This window comes from Centropristis striata, chromosome 21 (assembly GCF_030273125.1).
Source record: "Centropristis striata isolate RG_2023a ecotype Rhode Island chromosome 21, C.striata_1.0, whole genome shotgun sequence".
In the NCBI taxonomy this organism is placed as follows: domain Eukaryota; kingdom Metazoa; phylum Chordata; class Actinopteri; order Perciformes; family Serranidae; genus Centropristis; species Centropristis striata.
In genome coordinates this window covers 8005611-8023573 of record NC_081537.1, presented here as the reverse complement: position 1 = coordinate 8023573, position 17963 = coordinate 8005611, and the positions used below count along the sequence as shown (strand labels likewise).

Below are 17963 nucleotides of genomic sequence, written 5' to 3'. Positions count from 1 at the left end.
AATATTTTGACTTAGTTTCTGCATAAAAATGGATTTTGATCACATTTCTAGCGAGAAATATATGTTTTATTTTCTAAATATTCACTCAGTGAATGTACATAATCACTTTGTATGTTGGAATAGCCACGGGATATGACTGTCATTAACTTGCATTGTAGCCAAATCCGTGTCAGTTTCACGGAAATTTGAGTGATTCCGTGGCTATTCCACGGATTTTGAGTTAAGCGAATCCGTGGCTATTTCACGGATTCCTGTGAGACCAGGTTGTTTGCATCAGTAAAATAACAGAATCTTCCACCACTGGCCACATCCATGGCCATATGGTTTTGTAGGACAAAAGGAAAAAAAACGGCTTTTTCTTTTCTCTCTCTGTCTCATACAGAACAGCCATCAATGCACCAGACACTGTAAGCTTTTTATCACTTGAGGACTCAGCACAAGTTCTTTAAGACTGGCGGGTGGTAACCAGATATGAGCACTCAACTTCTAAGTTGGAGGCTACCTTGGAAAAACCGCCTGACGCCGCAGCGGGAGGAAAAACAGGACAAGCCGCAGCTCTTATCTCCGTCTTTTATCACAATTGCTTCCCTTATTCTGTTCTCTTCATCTCCCACTCCCTTCTCCTGTCAACCCCCTCCCTACCCTCCCTGCTCTTTATGTGTCCCTCCTCAAACACTTGACAAAAAACTCAGTCGCTGTAGGAGACTCTTGCTCGTTCTCTCGTCTTTCATATGAATGAACGAGTCGCTGACAAGTCCTGAAAATGGGCTTTGAGCGTAGTGAGGAAGCCAAATGATTGAGGGTGAGGGCGGGGGGATGTAGAGCAAAGAAGAAAGCTGAATGAGACTGAAAGAAAGAAAGAGGGGAGGGGAAAGCGGAGTGATGGGGAAAATGAAGCATGAGAGGGAGAGGCAGACAATTAGAGACACAAACAAAATGGGTAAATATAAATTCAGAGTAACAAGGGAGAGAGAGCCGAGAGAGCAGAGAGGCGAGGCAGACTGACAAATTATGCTCCAGCCCGAGATCTAATCAGATGTCTGGAGGCTAAAGCAGAGATCATCACACTCCCTCCCGACTCCCTCAAAGGGACAACACCGTCACCAGCCCAATCCTGATTCCGCCACCCCAGAGGGCCGAGCCGAGTCCCCCCCATCCCACCTCTCACGTCCCATTTCCACCCGCTAACAACACGCCTTTGAAGTTTTTATTGGCGGGCAGCTCGCTGATGAAGTGACGCAGCAGGACTTTACCTCAGAGATACCTTCAGGACACCACGCCGGTGTCCTGTCAGTTTGTCTTTGCTATGTTAAGTAAGGTTAAAATCCACACGATGTGCAGAGAAAAAGATGCAGCGTGATGAAACAAACTCAATATACAGGCTGGAGGCATGGTGCGGCATAAATCAAAAATCCCCCGAACACAGACGTCATGCCTCGCAATTATGGGCTGTTTATTCAGGCCTCATACAAAAGCACTCTGGCTTTATTGTCATGTGTTGTATTGAATGTACACAATGGAAAATACGCCTGTACAATATCACTGATTCAATAACATAGTCCTTCAATACCTTTGTTTGACTTATATTGTTTTGGCATGATTGTTTATTGTATTTGTGGTGTTTTGTATTGGACAGCAATGCATTGTAAGGTGCATGTAATATTTCAAACACAAGAAACAGAATCATATTCACTGCCTGACAGCACCTACAGTAAAGGCCAAAAGTTTGGACACACCTTCTCATTCAATGTGTTTCCTTTATTTACATTGTAAATTCATCAAAACTATTAATGAACACATGTGGAAATATGTACTTAACAAAAAAGTGTGAAATAACTGAAAACATGTCTTATATTCTAGTAAGCAAAGGGTGGCTACTTTGAGGAATCTAAAATATAAGACATGTTTTCAGTTATTTCACACTTTTTGTTAAGTACATAATTCCATATGTGTTTATTCATAGTTTTGATGCCTTCAGTGAGAATCTACAATGTAAGTTGCCCATCCCTGCTTTAAGTACATTTTGATGCTGATATTTTGTACTTTTACTTCAGTTCGTTTTGAATGCAGGACTTTTACTTGTAGTGGAGTCATTTCACAGCATGACTATAGTACTTTTACTTAAATAAGGGATGTGAATACTTTTTCCACCACAGCTCATGTGTTGTCTTTTGACTTGATCTTTGCTCATGTTGTATTAACTCTCAAATGTACATTGCTTGGGATAAAAGCACTGTAGGATTGTATTACAAATGCTCTTAGAGTTTCATCAGCACCTTTCTGACTATGGCTGCAACTAATGATTATTATTATTATACATGTCAGTAGCTAGACTCTTCTCCTCTGTAGTTCTGCGGTGATGGATTACCAAACTCCATCAGATATGCTGAGTCCCTCTCAGTCTTTAGGAAGAGACTAAAGACCCAGACAGACTAAAACCCCCACACGTAATGGACCTGGATGATGCAGATTGAAAGAAAAAAAGAAAAAAACAATCTATCCACTATTTGCAGTGTGCTTTGCACTGCCTGATGGCACTTATGTTCTATTGGGCTCAACTTAACCCAATAGCACTGAATTTTCTGCATATTTTTAAATGAAAAATTTCTTAATTACTGATTAATCAATTACCAAAATAGTCGACGATTATTTCTCCGTCAAACAAATCTTTGACTAGTTGACTAGTTGTCAAGGTTATAATAGTTTTGGATTTTTCATTAGTTTTAGTTTTAATTTCGTTGTGAATTTTTGTTTTCAAATTCAGTTAGTTTTAGTTAGTTTTTAGAGTGAGTTTGCTAGTTTTAGTTTAGTTTTTATTTTTTGAAAATGCTTAGTTTTAGTTTAATTTTTATTAGTTTTAGTGTTAGTTTTTGTTTTTTTGTAATGGGTATGTGCCTTCATTTCCTTTGGTTTATCCATCTCAGCCCCAATAAGGTTATTAACTCTTACAGTTCAGGGTGTTTTGTATTTGGGTTGGAGTGTAGACATCCCAGTCTCAGTAAACATATTTACCATGTGTTCCTGCATGTTGAAATAGAAACACTGAATTATGTATGAAAAAAGTTGACAAAGACGAAAACTAAGGACATTTTCACGATAATTTCAGTTAGTTTTAGTTAGTTTTGTAATCACACAATACAGTTTCAGTTAGTTATCGTTTTTTTAAAAACTCTTGTTTTTATTTTTATTTCAGTTAACGAAAATGTTTTTTCAATTTTAGTTTTCGTTATTTTGTTAGTTTTCGTTAACTATAATAACCTTGATAGTTGTAGCTCTATTTCTGACACAGCTGTAAAGAGGAGAGCCCAACAGGTCTTTATACAATAAGCTTATCACTGATGTTAGTGTTTTTTCAGAATCAAATTATTTATTTTCAGCATCTATACTTTAACAAAGCATTATCTTTTAAAACAACTGAAGGTGACATTTCATTTTTTCACTTAATAACATAACCACCATTTCACTTTCACTTTCTTTCTTTATAAAAAAATCTATTCATTTTCTTGTATCACAAAATGTTCTCATTATCGTTTTAAAAACAATGTATCTCATTAAAACAATTTCTTGTAATGAAAGATTACAAGTGAGTACGTTGTTATGAAAAGAAAATTCAATTTGCTGCATAAACGATGAATGCTTTGATTAAGTTTTATTTCGTGCTTGGGAGGTATGACCACTTTTTGGAGGGGTTATTAATAACTATGTATATAATAAATACTATATATAAAATAAAATGACATATGTACTGTAAGTATTGAAAGAACTTAAAACTAGAATGATATTTTTTAATATTAAGTATGAAAAATCCAGCATCATTTATGTGTTTATTGCATGATAGCGTATTGATTGATTGATTGATTTTATTTGACCATTCTTGATATAAAAAAATAGATAAAAAATAGTCAGGGATGACACAATAAAGCCCTAAGGCTTATTTCCATTGTGGTCCCTATATTTCCATTGTGGCCCCTAATATTTCCATTGTGGTCCCTAATATTTCCATTGTGGTCCCTATATTTCCATTGTGGTCCCTAAATTTCCATTGTGGTCCCTATATTTCCATTGTGGTCCCTAGATTTCCATTGTGGTCCCTAATATTTCCATTGTGGTCCCTAAATTTCCATTGTGGTCCCTAGATTTCCATTGTGGTCCCTAATATTTCCATTGTGGTCCCTATATTTCCATTGTGGTCCCTATATTTCCATTGTGGTCCCTAAATTTCCATTGTGGTCCCTATATTTCCATTGTGGTCCCTAGATTTCCATTGTGGTCCCTAATATTTCCATTGTGGTCCCTATATTTCCATTGTGGTCCCTAAATTTCCATTGTGGTCCCTAGATTTCCATTGTGGTCCCTAATATTTCCATTGTGGTCCCTAATATTTCCATTGTGGTCCCTAGATTTCCATTGTGGTCCCTAGATTTCCATTGTGGTCCCTATATTTCCATTGTGGTCCCTAATATTTCCATTGTGGTCCCTATATTTCCATTGTGGTCCCTAAATTTCCATTGTGGTCCCTATATTTCCATTGTGGTCCCTATATTTCCATTGTGGTCCCTAATATTTCCATTGTGGTCCCTATATTTCCATTGTGGTCCCTAAATTTCCATTGTGGTCCCTATATTTCCATTGTGGTCCCTATATTTTCATTGTGGTCCCTAATATTTCCATTGTGGTCCCTATATTTCCATTGTGGTCCCTATATTTCCATTGTGGTCCCTAGATTTCCATTGTGGTCCCTAATATTTCCATTGTGGTCCCTATATTTCCATTGTGGTCCCTAAATTTCCATTGTGGTCCCTAAAACATACACATACGTACAGACTCTTATTGCCAAAAGGTCACAGTTTTGAGCCCAACACATGTCCATCAGCAGCTACTCATCTAATCTAAGTGCCATTAAACAAGACGCTGAACCGCAACCTCCCACTCTGGATAAGAGCACCGACTTAAAATGGAAATGTGATGTAAATGACGGCGATGCTGAAGTCGTTGTGGTTCCCGAGCTGCAGCAGTAAAAGCAGCCTCCGTGTCTTCTCCCGAGGGTGTTTAATCTATGACTGATGGATGTAAGACCAAGACAACGATTGTAATTATCATCATCATCATTGTAAAACATTCATCATTACCATCATCAACATAATAGTTATCTCCCTCTGTCACCAACCAGCCATTATCGCAACCATAATCACTCGCATACGCGTCCGCACACACTCCTGTGCGTGCGTGACGGCACACACACAGAAAAAATGCACATAAGATCATCAGCATCACCCCGCGTTAAGAAAACAGAACGGGCTATCCGTCTTTGAATGCAACACCGGTAACCGCACGCACTCAAAGTTCACATTAATACATATGGATGTATTATCTCATCTGCATAGCTAAAGCAGCCCATCACCATGCGGTCTGAGCCTCTGGCTAATCAGAGCGACTCACACTGAGCGGGTCTGGAAGTGAAGCTTACCGCCTCGGCAGCCACAAGTCTCCCAGGCTAACCCGGCTACACCCAATGGCTAATATAGAAATTAAAGGTGCTAACGCATTTCCCACATTGCATTTCTCTGGGGGGATGGCAGCCGATTGCAGGCAGCGGTGCACACATCTGAAAGAGTGTCAAAGAGGACGTCTCAATTATTCATTGAGTGGCTGATTTATGTGGTTTCATATGGTGCATATTAAAGGCTTTGGGAGGCACAGGGAAGATGGTTTATGCAATGCTATTAATTGGTACCCTCTATCATTCTCTCAGTAAACAGCTATGGTTAAAGGTACTGTACTATGCATGAAGACAAGCACATGCAGGAAGATAAGACAGGTTCTTTTAAAAATGCAGTAGACACGTATGCACATTTTTACATACGGTATCTCCTGAATCTAGTTCAGTTCTACAGAAACAGAAGTGTGAAGGACAGAGAGAGGAAAATAATGAGAAAAGTTACAATAGACAGTTGCATTAGCATAATTAAAACAGTGAGAAGTTTGCAGGGACTTTGTTTGGAAATTATAGGCTCAGCTTTTTGCTGATCAAAGAGAATTGCTCATTTGTAATATATGCACATATATCTATCAAATGTATATGTAAAACAGCCAGAGAGTTGTGGATCAGAGGTGTTAGTTCTCAATGTTGGCATGCTGCTATTTCTCATGTACGTATGCTTCATTCACACTGCATTCCATTTGTGCTTGGTACTTGATGGTGTTTGTGAGTGTAAGCATGGATGGATGGATACACAAGTATATGGCACATTTGAACAAAATAGGTTTTTGCAGTAAAGAGTCCCTCATTTTCTCCACCGTTGGAAAAATACACAGAGGAAGTGCTCGTCTTTAGCGAGTGACAAGCTCCGGGGCTGAAAAATGAAGCTAAAACAGAAATGCAAAAACTGCAGTTCTTCAAACGGCCACTTGAGGCTGGCTCCAAAAGTGAGTCAATCCCCTATAAACCCTCATGTTAAAATGCCAAACTAAACAACAGAAATAAACATGTTTAAAAGCTGGTAAAAAGAGATTGTGAGGGTGGTGAATTTTTATATAAAGCCCGTGTTTAAATTATATTAAGGCTTAAAGGTATGCATAATTAAGGGTGTGGCTGCTTTTGAGTGATGCCAGCGATGGCTGGAACCAAACACTTTGAGCTTAATTTTGGCTCTTCAGGAACCAAAGGCTTTAGCCTTTTTCTCATAAGAACATAAGCCCTTTCATACTCCACTTTGTTAGGTTTAGGCAAGGGGTGGTGCCAGGGTAGATTGCAGCAACAGAAGTTCCTGTATCTAGTAATTTCTTCAGTTGGACATTTTCATTGGAGTTTTTGTGTAAATGACTGTTCTTCTTCAGATGTTTGTAATGTTTTTGTTTTGACCAAACGCCAACCAAATGTCCATTAACTAACTCCAGATGATGACTGGCTTATACCCTTTTTTGACCAAAGCAGTTCCAAGGCTGGTTCGGACTCAGTACGTAATCTCGAACCAGTTCTTTGTGTTTTGACTGCCAAAGAACCGGCTCTTGGCCAGGAAAACTGGCTCCAGAGTGGCACCGACTATTTGCTGGTCTCGAAGCACAAACCATTTACATCAGGGACTGGAGGCGGGGTTATTGTGATCAACAAGACCAACAAAACGGTGTAGAATTAATTTTATTGGATTTGATTAACTGCAATGTAGCTGAAACACGCTAGTGTTAGCTTACAGCAAAAGCTAATATTAACATCTTATGTTCAGTGTTAATAAGAACGTAATCACTGACCATAGCAATTGAGATGAGCAGAACAAATGTGTTGTACCAGTCGTGTTTGGATGCAAATGTAGGCTTGCAACATTTGTAGAGAGACGATGTAGTCTGCCATTGTTGTTGTACTACCTGAGAGAGCGGAAATGTATACAATGACATAATGATATGGCTCTCGAGCCTGGGGAAAATAAACTGGTTCTGAGATGGTTTGCAAGTTGAACCAACTGTAAACCAAGGTTTTTATAGTTAACGAAAACTAACAAAATAACGAAAACTAGAATTGAAAAAACATTTTCGTTAACTGAAATAAAAATAAAAACTAGAGTTTTCAAAAAAACGATAACTAACTGAAACTGTATTTTGTGGTTACAAAACTAACTAAAACGAACTAAAATTATAGTGAAAATGTCCTTAGTTTTTGTTTTTGTCAACTTTTTTCATTCATAATTCAGTGTTTCTATTGGAACATGCAACGCATGGTGAATATGTTTACTGAGACTGGGATGTCTGCACTCCAACCAAAATTCAAAACACCTGGAACTGTAAGAGTTAATAACCTTATTGGGGCTGAGATGGATAAACCAAAGGAAACAAAGGAAAAATTTATTATGAACTCTTTGAATCTGGCACCAACACATAGCCCATTACAAAAACACTAAAACTAATAAAAACTAAACTAAAACTAAGCATTTTCAAAAAATAAAAACTAAACTAAAACTAGAAAACTCACTCTAAAAACTAACTAAAACTAACTGAATTTGAAAACAAAAATTCACAACGAAATTAAAACTAAAACTAATGAAAAATCCAAAACTATTATAACCTTGCTGTAAACCAGCACCAGCACCAGCACCAGCCCAGCACAATAACTAGGTTTGTGTACAGTCCTGTTTAATGTCCGGTCCAACTGACTCGAACACATGCTTTTTTACATACAGCTCCTCTGTAAAGTCTAGATAAGTTCAAGGTTACAGTACATGTGTAAAAGAGGTTTTTGTCTCATCTGGGAAGTGTTGTAAAGAAGAAATATGTGACTCATTGTTGTTGTCAAACTGCTGTGGAAGTGGGAGGCCGTCCCTTTTTTCTTTTTGCCCTGGAACTCATCATCAGGAGCAACACCACCCTCCCAAACTGTCTAAGAATGGAAAATGATTGGAAGAAGATTGACAAAAGCGTGGGAGGGGGGTTGCAAAGATGAAAGATGCGGTGAAAAAAAAAGTAAAGACTGATTGATAAAAAAAGAACAAGAGACAGATAATAAAGAAAAAGAAGAGTAAAGAAGGAGAGAAAGAGAGGTGGAGAGATGGATGATCATGAAGGGCTAAATCCATGAAAGGGGCAGTAAACACAATGAGTTTGTTGGACCAAAACTCTTAAATAACATTTAGCTCCGTTGCCAGCTGAGTCATTAAGAAGAAAGAGATGAAGGTGACTTATCTTCATGGCATCCTAAAATCACTGTTGCAATGTGTGTGTATGTGTGTTTGGTGCAGTTAAATAGTCACTAATCAGGCCTTTTCCCCTCTTCTAGTGTAAGCTGTAGATGTTTCTTGTTTGCGAGCAGAGGAAACTTAATTTATTAGGAGTTCTTGCTCGCTGCAACTTGTCAAATTATTCACAATCTTAATCAGAATGTACAACCATAGAAGTAATCCCAATTATGTGTGTCTCGTCTTTGTTAGCAAACAAAACTTCATAGCTCGATGATGTCAGCTGCCGTACAAAGAGTATATCCCTCCTGCTGCTGCGGCACCACAGGTATGACACCAAGTAATCAACGACCTGAAAGCTCCCATCAGACAGCAGCACAGCAGTGAGTTTCTCAGCAGGAATGCCCCTGAGTGTCTGACAAGAAAAATGTAAAATACCTTGAGCGAAATAGCATGATTCAGAGTTAAAGTATGTTGTGTTGTGTGTGAGCCTGAGCTAAACTTCAAACACTATCCAAGAATTGAAAGTTTTACTGGTTCAACAGTAACTCTGCCCCTCTGAGATAAGACAAAAAAGAGTGGTAATCAGGACGCACCAATCTGAGGGGTAATGTGATATATATATAGATATATTTGGGCAGTACATGTCATTGTGGAAATGCACTGAAGTAATGGGATGTGTCTTAATTAACTGACCGAAAGGTATATGACTCAAAAATGTAGCTACCTGAATTAAGGTGGCGTGGTAAGCAGCATACTCAAAAGACATAGCTAAATGCTAAAACCACACACTAATATATTTATTTAAAATTTTCAGATTAAGATGTATTTGCTTGGATTGATAATCAGGTGGAACTATTTCTGAAAGTAACATGAGTATAACGTGGTTGAGGTGGCAGAAAACTAGGGATGGGTACCGAATTCGGTACTTTTATAGGTACCGACCGAATTCCGTCGGTACTACCGAGTACCGATTCATGTAAAATGAAACGGTACCATGTTTCGGTACCTAAACTGCGTTAACTTTAAACTGATCATTGATTTCAACCTGTTTTCATTTGACGTCTTTGATTAACAAGCGTGCTGACGATCGCACTATTTTTTATTTTTTTATTTACCTCCTCATCTGGTCCCGTCTGCTCACCGCGGCCACTAGCTGCTGCCCTCGTCATCTTTTTCTTCTGTTTATTGGCGGTTAGCAAACCAGCTTTGGGATGCATTTCCGCCTCCTATTCAATTGGAGTTGCTAATTCAAATAGCTGCTGAGTCAAGTGCGACACCTAGTGGTAAAATCTTGTACACCAGTCCAGTCTTGTGTTTGGCACGAATGACATGAAACCGGTTTGAACATTTTTACTCCGACCCAACTCTAGTTAGAACAGTTCATCCTGAAGGACACGTTTATATTTGTCCTAAATTCATGATCCAACAGCTGTCAAGACATTAGGATCACCAAAGTCAGTAGAACACTTTATCTGGGCAAAAGTCTGTCCAAAATGTTGGCCAAATCAATCAAATGAATCAGTTAAACAGAGTGTAAACATTGTTCTGTTGGTGATAAAAAGTCAGAGAATCACAAAGGTACTCAGGATTTATCTTGCGGGGATCATGGAGTAAAGAACCAACAAACCAAATCACAATGCCATCTAGATCCAGATCCCCTTTAGTTCTTAGCTCACTTTCAAAGTCCTCATATTTTCTCTATATGCTTTATCTAACTGCCTTATGGCACACACAACTCCACACATCCTGATAACACACAACTAGCCGGCACTCTATTTCTCGTGAAAAGAGTTCCTCATCAGCTCCTGACTGATGCTCTTTTCACAGCACAATGCCAGCCTAAAATACACGGGTAATGAAAACACAGACTCTCCTGCACACACCAAATGACTCCTTGTGTTCGTTGACAGCGTGCAAAGGACGCTTCCTTCTCTCCTCCCATGATAGCCTCTATTGTTGGTATTGTGTGGGAGGGAGACACTGATTTGCCGCGGCCGGTATAATACTCTCATTATGAGTTCAGAACGGGGGAAAAGAGGCACGGGGAGGGATGGAGCGATGGAGGGATGAAGGCCCAGAGGCATGGCGTGCTACAAAGAGCAAAGCCCGACTGATAATGGAGCAAATCCATCAGTCTCTCGCCCTCCATCTCTTTCTGTCTCTCGTCATCCATCCCACAGGCCTAGCTGAGCTTTAGATGGAAGTCATTTCAGAAAAGCTTGGAGAGGGAAAGTGGCTCCGAAGAAATGCAAAGAGTGAAAATGGAATGCGAGCAGTTTTAGCGGCGCCATAATGCCGTGCAATCTGGCAGAGGAAAGGAGGGCAGGAGGAAGGAGGGATGATGCAGGAGGGGAAGAGAAGAAGGCGAGAAGCAGACATTAAGGGACCCACAATGTGAGAGGTGGTGGTTAGATAACCCCTTTCTTCTTCTCTGGGTGACTTTAGCAGCAGCATAGAGCTGTTAGTGTGCTTATTTTCAACCACAAGGTTGCTGTGACCTAACTTAGGCTCCGGCTTCTAAAAATCCCATTCACTCTTCGAGCCTCCCAAAACCCTCTCTAGCTTCGGCTATGGCTCATTGCTCTCATCATTGGTTCCATTTTGCAAGCATATGCGTGTGTGTGTGTATGTGTGTGTGTGTGTGTGTGTGTGTGAGTGCGAGAATGAGAAAAAGACTGAGAAAAAAAGTCTATATACACCCACTTGAGGGTATTTTAAAGAGACCCCTGCCTTCTCCACATGTTACTCTCTGGTCTTTAAGACTGTTGGCTCGGTGTTCAATCACCACAACAACTTCACCTTAACAACAATGACTCCGGTAACCTTGGCCATCCATTAGCCTGTCTAAGAACAAAAGCTGTTTCCATAGGGAGCCATTAGACGAATATAGCTCTGGGAAGGGAAGTATCCAATACACCAGATGGGCTGCGCTTTATACCAGCTCCAGGGCTGGACAGCAGTCTCACAGACCGTTATTGAGAGGGAGAAATTAGGCTAAATCGGTGCAACACAAGGAAAATGTTCAGATTTCGATGCTGGAGTCGATCCAAGAATGTGAAACTGCAGGTGGACACTGATTATTGCCCAGAGCATAGTAGATATCTGCACACTCAGTGTGTTCCACATACTTTTAACCAAGCTGTTAACATATCCAATTTATCGTGTGGGACTTCCTCAGGTAACACAATATCTTTCAAGCCACGAGGAGAAACCGATTTCTTTTATGGTTTGCTGATAGAAAATTTGTACCTTCGTGTTTGAGATTAGGCTCAGTTCGTGCCTCTCGTGTTTTAACATTACATTCCAGTCACACAGCTAAGCATCCAATTTTCTAAAGACTGAATACCAATGACTACTGTCCTGAAGGTATTTCCTGAATCCTCAAAGTTAGATGGTTTCCCTGATCCAGGTAGCTGGAAATGACAAATTCCTGTGCTGTTTTTGGAAAAATATTAAGGTTATATTGTATAAAAACATAAACGATTGGAATGAAAAATCAATATATACAAAGAACCTATTCATTCATTCATTCATTCATTCATTCAATCAATCAATCAATCAATCAATCAATCAATATCCTTTATTTAACCAGGTAAAATTAATTCATTCATATGTTCAAACTGATACACTTGTTTTTTGTATATAAACACTCTGAAATCTGAATTTGATGCCTTCTTTTTTACACCTTTTACACAGCATCCCAACTTTTTTTGAATTGGGGTTGTACATCCGGACTGTTAGAAGAGTTTTTAAGGATTCTGAATGACTAAAATAGCTGTTATTGGCATAAAGTGGGGCTAAGTGGCCTCATCAGTGTGTAATGATTCTTCCAAAATTGTGATAGCAACATAATGATGCACCCACCTGTAAGTCCCGCTGCATGAATGAGCTCCAAAATTGCAGGGAACAAGTCACTTTCCCAAATCTGTGCTGAAATTTTAAAGTGAGCTGCCTTCTGAACGAGCATTTTTACCACCAAATTGTAAATCATTTTTTACTTGAGACATGCCTCAATATATTTATCAAAGTGTCACACTGAACACTCTGTGCAAACGGGTCTGAAGATGTAAGTGACAGGAACAAGAGGGATTAAAACAATGCATCTAATTTGTCATTGTCGCTCGGGAGGACGGAGATAATTTCACACAAAAAGGTGTCAGACAGCTCTCAGCTCAAGCCCTGAGTTGTGAATTTACATCTATTATGTATAAGGTGAGCCGGGCTGAGCTCGCTATCCAGCCAGTCCTGACTATCAGTTAGAGCTGAGGATGTGTCACCTGTCTCTTCCCGTGCCATATGGTTTCCCCTGACTAACGTTACAGCTGTAACCCATGGCTACAGAGCAGATAACAGCAGTGTGTGTGTGTGTGTGTGTGTGTGTGTGTGTGTGTGTGTGTGTTATTCTGTCAAGTGGCCCTGTACAGCAGTGTCTACTGTACCTGCAATTGCATGTGTTTCTGCGTGCATCTGTGTGTGTCTGACCTGCATTTGTATCAGTGTCTGCAAATCCCCATGAGCAGGTATGTGTGTGTGTGTTAGTGTGTGTGTGTGTGTGTATTCCACCCAGTGAACAATATATTTGTGTTTGTCCCACTATATCCATGTGTGTTAGTGCCAAAGTCTGTATGTGTGTGTTTCTCTATCTGTCTCACAAAGCCGAACCAGGGGACCGAATGTCTGCGTGCATGTGTGTGTGTTGCTGTCTCACAGGGGGGAAAGCGGTGGACGGCTCGGAGAAGGAGCTGAGGTGTAACACCTTGTTAATGTGACAGACACGGTAAAACAGTCACCGAGGGAATGAGCCGCCGTTGTCTACTTTGCTCGATAACTTGACAGATACAACAGGAAGCAGCAATTCGGTTTGTTAAGCTGCTCTCCAGTTCAGTTCCCAACACACCTGACTTAGATAAGTGCCTGGCACAAGTGGACTTGTGATATTATTATTGCTGTAAACATGAATGTCATAAGTGCTAACAAGGCTTGATTATGAACTTAGGAGTGGCAAAGAGTGGAGTGGGAAGTGCAGTGACTATTCTTGGATTGATTAAAGTCTAGAAAAGTTTTATCGAGGTACCAATTGATGACAAGGCACCAAGGTTATAATAGTTTTGGATTTTTCATTAGTTTTAGTTTTAATTTCGTTGTGAATTTTTGTTTTCAAATTCAGTTAGTTTTAGTTAGTTTTTAGAGTGAGTTTGCTAGTTTTAGTTTAGTTTTTATTCTTTTAAAATGCTTGGTTTTAGTTTAGTTTTTATTAGTTTTAGTGTTAGTTTTTGTTTTTTTGTAATGGGTATGTGTTGGGTGCCAGATTCAAAGAGGTTATAATAAATATTATATATATAAATATTTTATTTCCTTTGGTTTATCATCTCAGCCCCAATAAGGTTATAAACTCTTACAGTTCCAGGTGTTTTGAATTTTGGTTAGAGTGTAGACATCCCAGTCTCAGTAAACATATTTACCATGTGTTGCATGTTCAAATAGAAACACTGAATTATGAATGAAAAAAGTTGACAAAAACGAAAACTAAGGACATTTTCACTATAATTTTAGTTAGTTTTAGTTAGTTTTGTAACCACACAATACAGTTTCAGTTAGTTATCGTTTTTTTAAAAACTCTCGTTTTTATTTTTATTTCAGTTAACGAAAATGTTTTTTCAATTCTAGTTTTCGTTAACTATAATAACCTTGCAAGGCACACAGGTGCATCTAAATACATTAGAATATGATGGAAAAGTAAATTTCCAGTAGTTCAAGTCAAACAGCCCCAACCAAGTATTGAGGCATATAGATGGACATACTTTTCAGAGGCCAACATTTACATATTAAACATACTTTTTAAAATTTGTCTTTTGTAATATTCAAATTTTTTGAGACACTGAATTTTAGGTCTTCATTAAATGTATTATCATCATAATTAGCTCTTCAGAGAGCATCTTCTCTCCTAGCACCACACGATAACTCTACTCCTTAAAGCATTGTCACTAGCACTTATTGATGCACTAATAGCTCTTTTTGCACTAAACCTTGATTGTTTGCTTTTTATTCTTCCTGTAAGTCGCTTTGGATAAAAGCATCTGCTAAATGACTAAATGCAAATGTAAATGTAAATAATTAGAAGAAATTAAATAGATTAAGACAGGAAATGTTTCATTCTGTGTGTAATGGATCTACATACTGTGTTATTTCCACTTTTTGAATTTAATTACTGACATAAATACACTTTTCTATGATATTCTAATTTATTGAGATGCAGCTGTATGTTGGAGAATTGACAACACAAACAAGGAACTGTCACTTTAAACTCTGTGATGGAAAAGAACAGTGAAAAAGTGGATAGTATTTTCTTTTTTTAAATCTTTTCTTGGCATCAAGTTCTAGAAAAGCTGCTTCTGAGGCATGTATTTGAGGCAATCTTTGGAAAACAAAACTAGTAGTCTACAGTCAATCCGATAGTTTATGAGACAATTCAGTCCACAAAACTCCCAACTTGTGTATCAGCCCACTCCCTCAAGTTGACTGATTTATCTGGCATCACTACACGACCATAGCCTGGCTAACACCAGACTATTCTCAAATGAAATGTCGTCTGGGAACCAGCCGTTCATTTCTCCATAGAGGAGGTGTGGTTTACGATCCTCCGGAGCCGTTTATTGGGCGCTTAGAATGTCTATCAAAAGCGTCTGTAGGTAGCTCTTAGCCAATCAGATCAGTTATACCAGATGACGTAGTAGAGCTACAGAAATGGATGTTTGTTGTGTGTGTGTCTGTGAGAGAGTGTTGCTTGCTGCGTTGCTTCTCCAGTTCTCGCTTTCTGCAAGATTATTTATTTTCACGCTTTATTCCCCCTCATGTCATTCAGCCACACACATCCACTGATTTTATGGGCAATAAACAAGCTGCTGCGGGCCTCTGGGCGGCTCCGCTGTCCCCCGGCTAGTAGCCAGATCACCCGCGAGACCGCAAACGGCGCTACCAGTGATCTCGCTACGAGCCGGGGGACAGCGGAGCCGCTGAGAGACCTTTCGCCTTTCAACTTTCGCTCTAAACTATTTAAAACACCATCTACAGCTAAAGAGAGTTTCGCATCTGCAGCAGCCATGTTGGATCCGTAAGAAATCTACAAGCTTCCAAGTGCCGAGTAGTACGCGTCATCGTCTTGCCGTCCCTCCCCGCTCTGTGATTGGATCCCTAAAACAGGACTAAGAAAGCTTCCTGGTTTCCAGACCGCCTGGAGGTTCGAAATTAAATTTGAGCGCGCAAGGCAGTATGGGTATACCCAGGCTAGCACGACCAAGGGTTTTCTTGGTTAAAAAAAGAGACTAATGATTAGTCATCAATTGCCACCGAGCCGGAAACCAAAGAGCAGTAGCAGTAACGATAGTGACTGCCTCAACTAAGGCAGAATGTCTTCTCCGTTTGTTTTTACTTCGCTCCACTCTTAAAACCCTGACAAAACCAGTTTGTTGACATGGCCACAGATCACTGTCAACTTACAGAAACACCATGATTAAAGCAGATACATTGGTCTCTATTACAAACTGAGGATCGCTATTTTTGGATTGATTGATCGAGGTACCACTCAATGACAAAGCACACACAGATATGTTGTAGAGTTGACAACATAAAAAGGGACTGTCACTTTAAACGTCTTCTTCTGTGATGGGAGAGAAAAATCAAATCCCTCTTCCCCACAAAAACATTTTTCTGACAAACAGTCTACCAGATGACCTCCTGGTGGTGTTACGGCTGCCTGCCGTTCTTTATTTATTGTATTGTTTCTCTGCATTACTCTGTATTTATGTAAATTCAGCTGTGAGGTTGCCTGGAGTTGGTTCGACCTTTCTGGAGCTGAGAGACTGCCTACTTCCTGGTTCTACTGCCTCTACTCCTCTGTGATTGGTGCGGCAGAGATTCCTGCGAGGCAGCCAATCAGAAGTCGTCAATCAACAGGCTGCACCTTATAAAAGGCTCATGTGTTCACAGTTCATGGCGGCTGTGAGACAGTGAACAGTCTGCCTTTGCTGTTGGGTCAATTTGTGTAAATTAAGAGTATTGTTGTCTGTCGCAGCAGTATTGTTCGACTGTCTGAGAGGGTTTCAGACAGTGTGTTTCTTTTGAACTTTGTAAATTCTGTAGTTTGTCACTTTGTTAGTTAAAGAACACCAAGAGTTTGGACACCCTTTGTTAAATCTTAGTTTGCTTTGTTGGTTTTGTGAAAGCTTATGGTTGCTGACCTCCTTTTGTTCTATAGTATTTTCTTTAAGCCAAGAGTTTGGTAATTTATGTTAGTTGTATATTGTATTGCCTATTGTCAGCCCCATACAGCCTCTTTTTGTTAGATTTTGTTGTAAAAGCATTCTCTTACTGGTTAATAAAAACCTGATTTAACCAGAACCTCCCAGTGTTACGTTCCACCTTCATTTCTATACCTTTTCACATGTTACTGCTCTCAAAATCGAGCCGGGTCGTAACAGTGGCGTCACAGGAAAAGTCAAAAGATCACTAAACTCATTTGCATGTATCTTCTGGGCACTACATTTCTTGACAATCCATCAAATTTTTGTTAAGATATTTCATCTTAGACCATCTTGCCATCCCTTTGAGCCTCGCTGCTAGCTTGGCTAAAAACAGCTTTGTCCCTTTCCAGCAAGGTGTTCATTTGGACTACTTGAGCTGTTGAGTGAGAAAAAAAAGCCCTGAATGCACTAATGTTAATGAACACTGATGGTGAGGTATTAATGCAAACTTGGTTTAATGTTTAATTATTTCAGAGCTTGCTCATTTGCTCCCTTTGGCTTAATGAACTTGTAACTCCATCCCTCTCTTTTGTTTTGTTTAACTCGAACAAATTGATCACAAAAAAACCTTCTTCTAGTACTTTGTTTTCATCAGCTTCTATGTCCTCTGGGTAATGTTTCCAACAACAGCAAGCATGGCCATATGGTGACTGAAGCAATAAGTCCTTATGTGAAGGCTGTACTGGTAAACAGTGGACACAGATATTAACCCATAAGAACCTATGGTGACACCTGTGTAACAAACACTTTAAATCTTCTAGAATCTCCCATATTCAGCTTTATGCTTCACCTTAACTCATTAAATCCCTAAGTGACGTATATTTCCTGAACAAATTAAAGTCGCAATTATGATATATATGTTATGGAGATGCAAACAAAAAGGCATCTCTGTTTTTATTCATTATTGATTTATTCTTATTTTGTTACTTAAAAACAAATCTGGAAAATAATTTGTTGTTAAACAGCACTATTAATGTCACAACTTTGATAAATGTTG

At 39.3% G+C, this 17963-nt stretch overlaps 1 protein-coding gene across 1 annotated transcript in view; it reads right to left on the bottom strand.

The window, feature by feature from the left end:
- Positions 1–17963, bottom strand: part of snx29 (sorting nexin 29) — a 225082-nt gene that overhangs the window by 57423 nt on the left and 149696 nt on the right. The gene's annotated exons all lie outside the window — the stretch shown is intronic.